This window comes from Schistocerca serialis, chromosome 3 (assembly GCF_023864345.2).
Source record: "Schistocerca serialis cubense isolate TAMUIC-IGC-003099 chromosome 3, iqSchSeri2.2, whole genome shotgun sequence".
NCBI lineage: Eukaryota > Metazoa > Arthropoda > Insecta > Orthoptera > Acrididae > Schistocerca > Schistocerca serialis.
In genome coordinates this window covers 104,542,898-104,548,970 of record NC_064640.1, presented here as the reverse complement: position 1 = coordinate 104,548,970, position 6,073 = coordinate 104,542,898, and positions in this window count along the sequence as shown.

Here is a 6,073-nt window from a genome sequence, read left to right as displayed (position 1 = left end):
CCGCCTCCGTCAGTGTCAGCCAGTTTGCCGTGGCATACGGAGCTCCATCGCAGTCTTTAACACTGGTAGCATGCCGCGACAGCGTGGACGTGAACCGTATGTGCAGTTAATGGACTTTGAGCGAGGGCGTATAGTGGGCATGCGGGAGGCCGGGTGGACGTACCGCCGAATTGCTCAACACGTGGGGCGTGAGGTCTCCACAGTACATCGATGTTGTCGCCAGTGGTCGGCGGAAGGTGCACGTGCCCGTCGACCTGGGACCGGACCGCAGCGACGCACGGATGCACGCCAAGACCGTAGGATCCTACGCAGTGCCGTAGGGGACCGCACCGCCACTTCCCAGCAAATTAGGGACACTGTTGCTCCTGGGGTATCGGCGAGGACCATTCGCAACCGTCTCCATGAAGCTGGGCTACGGTCCCGCACACCGTTAGGCCGTCTTCCGCTCACGCCCCAACATCGTGCAGCCCGCCTCCAGTGGTGTCGCGACAGGCGTGAATGGAGGGACGAATGGAGACGTGTCGTCTTCAGCGATGAGAGTCGCTTCTGCCTTGGTGCCAATGATGGTCGTATGCGTGTTTGGCGCCGTGCAGGTGAGCGCCACAATCAGGACTGCATACGACCGAGGCACACAGGGCCAACACCCGGCATCATGGTGTGGGGAGCGATCTCCTACACTGGCCATGCACCACTGGTGATCGTCGAGGGGACACTGAATAGTGCACGGTACATCCAAACCGTCATCGAACCCATCGTTCTACCATTCCTAGACCGGCAAGGGAACTTGCTGTTCCAACAGGACAATGCACGTCCGCATGTATCCCGTGCCACCCAACGTGCTCTAGAAGGTGTAAGTCAACTACCCTGGCCAGCAAGATCTCCGGATCTGTCCCCCATTGAGCATGTTTGGGACTGGATGAAGCGTCGTCTCACGCGGTCTGCACGTCCAGCACGAACGCTGGTCCAACTGAGGCGCCAGGTGGAAATGGCATGGCAAGCCGTTCCACAGGAGTACATCCAGCATCTCTACGATCGTCTCCATGGGAGAATAGCAGCCTGCATTGCTGCGAAAGGTGGATATACACTGTACTAGTGCCGACATTGTGCATGCTCTGTTGCCTGTGTCTATGTGCCTGTGGTTCTGTCAGTGTGATCATGTGATGTATCTGACCCCAGGAATGTGTCAATAAAGTTTCCCCTTCCTGGGACAATGAATTCACGGTGTTCTTATTTCAATTTCCAGGAGTGTATTTCGTGTAATTATCATCAACCTCCTTATATATGAAAGAGATGCAACCGCCTCATCCTTGCGGGACACGAAATTATACCTGCGCATTGTTGGGTAGCTGATGGCCACGTCGTCCCTTCCAGGCAAAATGTGCGGTGGCGTTACGTGTGGTCCAATGGAAAGGGGATGGCGGGTGGTGCATGTTTCGGGATCGAAAGATTTTTAACTGTGAATTACGTATGATGTGCGATTGGAATAAAAAGAATGGCGATCGATTTAAATACTTCTTACAAGTCCTGCATCTTTCCAAACAGCAGAGAACGATGAACAAGATAAATCCAACTCCTGCGAACTGATCTTTTTATAAAAAAGTAACGTGGTTGTTGTTGTGGTCTTCAGTCCAGAGACTGGCTTGATGCAGCTCTCCATGCTACTCTATCTTGTGCAAGGTTCTTCATCTCCCAGTACCTACTGCAACCTACATCCTTCTGTATCTGTTTAGTGTATTCATCTCTTGGTCTCCCTCTGCGATTTTTACCCTCCACGCTGCCCTCCAATACTACACTGGTGATCCCTTGATGCCTCAGAACATGTCCTACCAACCGATCCCTTCTTCTGGTCAAGTTGTGCCACAAACGTCTCTTCTCCCCAATCCTATTCAGTACTTCCTCATTAGTTACGTGCTCTACCCATCAAATCTTCTGCATTCTTCTGTAGCACCACATTTCGAAAGCTTCTATTCTATTCTTGTCTAAACTATTTATCGTCCACGTTTGACATCCATACATAGCTACACTCCATACAAATACTTTCAGAAACGACTTCCTGACACTTAAATCTATCCTCGATGTTAACAAATTTCTCTTCTTCAAAAACGCTTTCCTTGCCATTGCCAGTCTACATTTTATATCCTCTCTACTTCGACCGTCATCAGTTATTTTGCTCCCCAAATAGCAAAACTCGTTTACTACTTTAAGCGTCTCATATCCTAATCTAATTCCCTCAGCATCACACGATTTAATTCGACTACATTCCATTGCCCTCGTTTTGCTTTTGTTGATGTTCATCTTATATCCTCCTTTCAAGACACTGCCCATTCCGTTCAGCTGCTCTTCCAGGTCCTTTGCTGTCTCTGACAGAATTACAATGTCATCGGCGAACCTCTAAGTTTTTATTTCTTCCCCACGGATTTTAATTCCTACTCCGAATTTTTCTTTTGTTTCCTTTACTGATTGCTCAATATACAGAATGAATAACATCGGGGAGAGGCTACAACCCTGTCTCACTCCCTTCCCAGCCACTGTTTCCCTTTCACGACCCTCGACTCATATATCTGCCATCTGTTTTCTGTACAAATTGTAAATAGCCTTTCACTCCGTCTATTTTACCCCTGCCACCTTCAGAACTTGAAAGAGAGTATTCCAGTCAACATTGTCAAAAGCTTTCTCTAAGTCTACAGATGCTAGAAACGTAGGTTTGCCTTTCCTTAATCTATTTTCTAAGATTATCTTACTGGTAACATTTCTCAGTTCGTTTTCGTTAATGTTTATTTTCTGTCGGCACTGAAGGTGCTGTCTTTTATCAGTTCATTAGTGACAGTGGCTGAATGACACTTATTAATCTAGGAATAAATATAAAATATACAAAAAAGAGAAAACATAAGAAGTACTATACAGCTTAACACAGGAAGTGAATACCAAAACTAGTAATAATCTTTGCATTAGACTAGTGTGTACATTGTATGCACTATGTGCTTTCTCATTAATTAGTCAAATCCGATTCATTTGTTTACGTACGACTTTATAGTCTCTGTTTGTTCCTTTTATAGTCCATATTATATCTATCTTAACAAACATATCAATACAAAATCCATAAGATATCATAGATAATAATAATAAGGAAAATGATACAAAATTCTGCGTGCCCTTGTTCATAGATAAATATGAATTCTGTTCATCATTGTACATATTTCTTGAGATCATTTTGATAGTATAAGCCTTTGATCTTCCGTGATTATGGGTAGGCAAGCAGATAACTGCCTTCGTGAGGAATGCGTACAATTTCGTATAGGCCGATGTACAAAGATTGCCACTACTTGCTCTGCCTTAGAAGTAAAGAAGATTTTGGATGTGATCTCAGGAGGATATGATCTACTTTATACTCTTGCACTTTGCCAAACTTCTTGTCATAAGCACGCTTCCTTGTCTGTGCAGCAGCAATAAGCGCTCGTCTGATTCGTTCCTCTCTGGATAATTCATAACCAGAATATTTCGACAGAGGATTGACCCGTTCATTCCTCTCTTTAGTATCGAATATAACAGACGCTGGTGGTGTGAGGAAGATTGTTTACCACCAGCTCTAATGGTGAAACAAATACCATCCATTTGGTTTCTTTATTCGATACATATGTTCGAATAAACCTACTGAATTCCTGGGAAAGCCTTCCCGTGGAAACTGATTCTGTATGTAAATTGCTTATTAATATCTGGCGTATACCATTTTCCTTACAGAAGTTTTTCCATCTCTTGCCAGTGAAGTTTGGTGCATTATCGGATAGAATAGCATCCGGTTTCCCGAAGCTAGGAAAAAATTTTCCAGATTCGTGTAATGATGGGCGTTGCTGTTGCTGACTTAGTGGCATACAAATGTACATATTTCGAGAAGAGATCGTACAACGCGACAATGCATTTGACACTTCCCCTCGCTCGAGGGTGGGGGCCGGAGACGTCAATGGCCACCACCACTCCTGGTCTATTAGTGATAATCGGATGCAGTGCTATTTTATTGGAAAGATTAGAAGGCTTAATTCGCTGACAAACTTTACAGGTGCGAGGTAATTTATGCACACACTGGTACGTAACAGTACTCCTCAAATTTCTCTTACACTTCTCCATCCCAAAGTGTCCCCATGTGATACGGGTGTACCATATCACATGTTCCTCATACCTCTCCGGTATGCAGACACACCATTACTCAGGTTATCTGCATTGGCGGTGGAAAAGCACGTTATTACGGACCGTAAAGTATTGTGACAGTGTGGTGTGCGTACTGTAAGACCTTCGGTACACACACCATCAGATTATTTGACTTGTCGCTCTAACGAAGTAGGCGAGTGTCAGCAATATGTCTCGTGGTCTTATCGTGGCGTGTTTATCTTCTGCCGTTAGGTCAGACGATAGAAATGCCACTTGCACGCTTAGAGTAGCAGATTGACGGTGACCAACTTTAAACAGAACTTGATTAATTTTAACACATATTTATTAAAATAATAAAAAGCATAGAAATTACTTAACTTGATTCAGGATACTGTTTACAATTGACAATCTGAAGTGTCTATACCTTTCTCTTCATGGCTGTGTACAGGAATATGATAATCTTATTAGGTGCAGACCGAAACTTGACTACAGACTAATGCAGACTGATGCAGACTAACTAATCGGAGGTCTGTACACTCGTTATAATACCTCGAGCATTCAGGTATCACTGCACGAGGGTGATCCGCGAGGAGAAAAGGTACTACGTTAGCAGCACTCTCATTGGCTGCGTCACATATTAATACGCGGATCGGTGGAAGCAGAATTTGGTCCGTCTCTAAGACAGCGCCATCTCGTAGTGCGGAGACGGACGAGCGCTGCACCTGCGCTGTTGTGCTTAATGGGGCGCGCTCTATTGGGAAAGTTGTGTACCCACTGACCACGCGGAACTATGTACACAACAGACACTTTGTGGTGTGACGGCTCGGCAAGCGTATGCTTCACTTGGGCCCACCTGTCATCTGCAGCCTGTAAATTAGCCATGTTCCTACACATTTCTGAATAGTACTGGCGGCGTAAAGGGTCTTTCATCAACATAATTTTGAAATTGGAAACTTGTTTCATAAGTCTGAATACTCAGGTAAACCTTGTGGTAAACGAGAGAGCGCGTTTGGTACGATGTTCTCCCTACCTCTTAAATGCACAATCTCGTAATCATATTCCTGGAGTAGCAGAGTCCGCCGCGCTGAGCGCTGATGTAACGATTTGCACGTTCGGAGAAAACTAAACACCTGGTGTTCACAGTAAACTTTGACTGTTTACTGTGGATGAAGTAATTGGATTTCCTGAAAGACCACACAAAGGCTAATGCCTCTAACTCTGTAGTAGTGTAAGATCTTTCACATTCAGTCAGGTTCAAAATTCAGATGGCTCTAAGCACTATGGGACGTAACATCTGAGGTCATCAGTCCCCTAGACTTAGAACTAAAAATGGCTCTGAGCACTATGGGACTCAACATCTTAGGTCATAAGTCCCCTAGAACTTAGAACTACTTAAACCTAACTAACCTAAGGACATCACACACACCCATGCCCGAAGCAGGATTCGAACCTGCGACCGTAGCAGTCCCGCGGTTCCGGACTGCAGCGCCAGAACCGCACGGCCACCGCGGCCGGCAGACTTAGAACTACTTAAACCTAATTCAGTCAGAGCTCGTCTTGCAAAACTGATGACTTTGTACGTTATCTTGCCTTCTGTGTTGTCTTCTTGAAAGATGCACGCTCCTAAACCAGAGCAGGATGTTCGTTGATATCAAACTCTGTTTGATATTATCGAACGCCTGTTGGCATTTGCTCGACCAATGCCATACCACATTCTTTTTCAGTGAATTTGAAAGCTCAGGATCGTTCATCGACTAATCGGGTATAAAACGGCGAAAACATGATGCAAGTCCAAGGAAAGATTTAAGTTGCTTTTTAGTGGCAGGTGCTGGGAAATTACGAATTGCATCGATGTTTTCTGGGTCAGGTAATATGCCAATGGGAGAAAAAATGTGTCCAAGAAAGTATAATTTATCTCTAGCGAACTTCG